The sequence below is a fragment of the Piliocolobus tephrosceles genome, chromosome 12 (genome assembly GCF_002776525.5).
Source record: "Piliocolobus tephrosceles isolate RC106 chromosome 12, ASM277652v3, whole genome shotgun sequence".
NCBI classification, from domain to species: domain Eukaryota; kingdom Metazoa; phylum Chordata; class Mammalia; order Primates; family Cercopithecidae; genus Piliocolobus; species Piliocolobus tephrosceles.
The window spans coordinates 14255609-14260177 of record NC_045445.1 but is presented as its reverse complement, the minus strand read 5'-3'; positions in this window follow the sequence as shown (position 1 = coordinate 14260177).

Genomic DNA, 4569 nt, shown 5'->3' with positions numbered 1-4569 from the left:
TCACACAGGCATACATAGAAATCCACAAACATAAATGCATGCAAGCATTTAGGCAAATATGCAGACAAGTATGTAGAGATACGGTGATGTACAGACAGCCTCATATGGAGAGACATGCAGAGAATGTGCTTACACAATAGCACACTAACATCCACGTGTGTGCTCATCACCTGTGCATGCTCATGGACACATACACATCAATGCACATACACATAGCTACACATGTATAATCATAGAATGTTCACATAAGTACACATATACCCAAACACCTAGACACACATACCACACTTATATCCACACATCGCAGACATAGAAATACACACGTACACACAGATTAAGGCACCAAAAGATTTGTGGCCAATCATACACACATTTGACCACAGATATGCATGCACACATGTTCATGCACACACTGAGAGCACACACATACATGTACTCACAGGCACACAGAGGCCATTGATAGCACCACAGCACTTGAGAATGCTTTTGTTATATTTTGAAATTATTTTAGATTTAGATTTGCGTTCTGCGTATGTTTACCAGGCTGATGGGATGGGGGCTTTTCCAGTGCATAGCAACCACTGGGCTCCTGCCTCAATGGGGGCCGGGGGCAACTGGGGCTGCAGTGAGAGCAGACTGCTGAGCCTCTTGAAATCCACGAGGAAATGGGAATGAAGGAGTAGTTTTGGCTCAGAAGCAGGGCCTTTAAGTGCTTGTAGTAGCATAGCTTAGTGGCTCTCAGTGCAGATTTGGGAGTCCATTAGAACCTAGTTCAAATCCCACCTCTCTCATTTATTGGCTGTGTTATCTTGGAAAAATTATTTCATCTCTTTGAATCCCAGTTTTCTCATTTGGAAAAAAGATGATGGTAATAGCAACTGCATTAGAATTATTGTGAGTATTAATTGAGTGAATACTCATGAAACACTTAGAATAGCGTGTGACATATAGTAAGCTCTTAGTGTTAGCTATTGCTGTTGGTGGTATTTGAATTAACTCCCTTATCAGCCAGCTGAGAGTCCTGAGTTCCTACCATTAACTCCAACTGTTACTTACAGCCTTGTCTTCAGAGATCTCAGGAGCAGAAAGCAGAGGCCTGAGGGAACGGGCCATAGGACATATGAACTTTGGACTTAGAGGGCTGGGAGAAGGGATGAAGACAGGGCTCAGAAAACTTGGAATGAAGACCTATGAGATGCATTAGCTGGAAGCCTTAGGTTACGGGGAGCCTAAGACAGAGCTGATTTTTCAAAGCCTTCTCCCAAAGGCCTGCTTGTGGGATCCCAGTGGAGTCTGTTCCTGGGACTGCCGTAGGAGGTGGACACAGAAGGGACAGCTGTCATTCTCTTACTCATTGTCCCAGGGATGTGGAAGATTAGAACATAGGTGCCTTCCAAGGCCCTATTTTTAAAAAATTGAAAAAATTGAAGAGAAGTACATGTCATAAGCATACAATTCAAAGCATTTCTACAAATTGGCACATCTGGGTAACTAGCATTCAGATCAAGACATTTTAAATGACTGGCATCCTGAAAATCGCCCATTTGCTCCCTTCCCATGGCTGCACACCAAAGTTAATCACCAGCCTGGTTTCCAACAGCATAGATTTGGTTTGTCCATGTTTGTAAATGAAATCATACAGCTTGTCCTCTTTTGCGTCTGGCTTCTTTTGCTCAAAGGTATGTCCAGGAGCTTCCCTCATTGACGCACGTATCAGTAGCTTATTCTTTTTTGTTGCTGTTTAGTATTCTAATACATGAATCTACTACACTTTGTCTGTTTGAGTATATGTCAGTTTGGGGTATCAGAAATATATACTCTATGCATTCTAGTCCATTGCCATGATCTGCATGTTTGTCTCAAAAGCCATATGTTGAAGGGTTACTAGAGGCTGGAAAGAATAGGAGGAAGGGGGGATAGGGGGAGATCTGTTAAAGGACATAAAATTACAACTAGATAAGAAGAACAAACTCTAGAGTGTTATAGCACTGTAAGATAATTATAGTTAACAATAATATATATTTTCAAATAGCTAAAAGAGAGGATATTGAACGTCCCAACACAAAGAAATGATAAATGTTTGAGATCATGGATATGCTAATTCCCCTGATCTGATCACTATATACTGTATGTATCGAAACATCACTGTGTACCTCATAAAAATATGTACAATTATGTGTAAGTTAAAAATAGAAAAGTCTATATTACCTCAAAAAAAAAAAAAGCTATATTGTGAACCTAATCGCGAATGTGACGGCATTAGGAACTGGGCCATTGAAAAGTGATTAAGTCACGAGTGGGACTCTCATGAATGAGATTACTGTCCTTATAAAAGGCCAGAGGAAGCCACCTTGCTCCTTCCACCAATGTGAGGATACAGCTAGAAGGTGCCATCCCAGAAAGTGGTCTCTCAGCAGATACCACATCTGTTGATGCCTTGATCTTACAACTTTCCAGCCTCCAGAATTGTGAAAATTAACTTTCTGTTGTTTATAAGCTACACGCTTTATAGTATTTTGTTATAGCAGCCCAGACATGCATCTTTTGGTGAACACATGCACATACCTTAGTTTTAATTCATACATTTTCATAGTCTTGTAAGAGGGCCACCCTCAATTGGATCTACCCTTGTCCAGAAGCCAGGTGATTGAAATTTATCAGAGGCTATTGCATAGCACAACTCCAGGGGTCACCATTGCCATGTGTTGTACATGGCTGGCACCCCTGGGCCACAATGTAGAGGATCTGGTGCACTCTGGAGTTGTGCAATGGGCAGCCCTCCACCATTCTGCTTCTCAACCACTCTCGGGTTGGGAGATGGTTTATTACACTGAACTCTGAAAAACCTTTCCTCGAAATCTCTCTTCCTTTATGTCTTTTTTGCCTTTGAGTCACAGGCACGGAATCAGAAGAGCCATGGGTCACTCTGAACAGTGCCAGTAAGCCATCAGCTAGTTCTATGGCAATGAAAAAAAGAAACCAAAGTTACACCAGGTATTTGATCTTAGAAAAATGGGATCACCCCAAATCACAGAGCCTTTTTTAAAAACAACAACAACAACAACAACACTTTAAGGGGTTAGACATCAGGTAGACACTGCAGTAGTCTCTCTCACCTACTTTGGCAAGTTAACAAAGGAGAAACTAGGACAAGTTTGGGTTTTGGAAAGGAAGTTTTTGTTTCAACACAAGGCCCCAGCTTCTGTCTCTGCCCCCAGCTTCAGGAGGGGTATGTGTAATGTGGCTGGGGAGCCTTTTCTCTGGAGGAAGATTGATCTGCTTTCAGTCTCTGCTCAGCCAGTTCTGAGCTAGGCAAATGGCATAAGTTCTTTAGGTTTCTGTTTCCTCCTCTGAAAAAATCTTGCTACATCATGGGTAGGAAGCATGGGAACAAGAAGAAGACATATAACCATGGTGGACTGAGCAGCCTGCCCTACCTAGGCAAAACGTGGGTGGCAGGCCCAGAGGTGGAGAATGGCTGCATTGGCTGGCCCCAGGTCTGGCCAACGCAGCCCAGTGCCCAGCAGGTGGGCAGTGGAGGGAGACTATGAATTATGAATTCTTTTTTTTTTTTTTTGAGACAGAATCTCGCTCTTTTTGCCCAGGCTGGAGTGCAATGGCACCATCTCAGCTCACTGCAACCTCCGTCTCCTAGGTTCAAGCGATTCTCCTGCCTCAGCCTCACGAGTAGCTGGGATTACAGGCGCCCGCCACCACGCCCAGCTAATTTTTTGTATTTTTAGTAGCGACGGTATTTCACTATGTTGGCCATGGTGGTCTCGAACTCCTGACCTCAGGCAATCCACCCGCCTCGGCCTCCCAAAGTGCTGGGATTACAGGTGTGAGCCACTGTGCCAGGCCGAGACCATGAATTCTTAACTTTCTGAATGGAAAAATACTGTTTGGGCAATTTAGTGTTTTGTGGAGTTTGCAATTGGACAGAGTACAGGGGCATGAATCCTTGATCAGGATTACAAAGAAGCTTCTCTTGAGGGCCCTGTGAGGGCTCTGGAATTGAACAGACCTTAATTCATTCTTGGCTTCAGGCTTTGCCTTTCACCTGTAAAGTGTGTGACAGTTTACACAGAGTCTTAGTTTTCTTATCTGGAATCTAAGGAATAATTCTGGTCTTACAGGGTTGCTATGAAGATTACATGAGACCATATGTGATGATTAGGTATCAACTTGACTTAATTGAGATATGCCTAGATGGTTGGTGAAATATTGTTTCTGGGTGTGTGTCTCTGAGGGTGTTTCCAGAGGACACTGACATGTGAATCAGTGGACTGGGACATGTGCCATGGTGGTTTGCTGCACCCATCAACCTGTCATCTAGGTTTTAAGCCCCGCATGCATTAGGTATTTGTCTTATTGCTCTCCCTCCCCTTACCCTCCACCCTCCGACAGGCCCCAGTGTGTGATGTTCCCTCCCTGTGTCCATGTGTTCTCATTGTTCAGCTCCCACTTATGAGTGAGAACATGCAGTGTTTGGTTTTCTCTTTCTGTGTTAGTTTGCTGAGAATGATGGCTTCCAGCTTCATCCATGTCCCTGCACAGGACATGAACTCA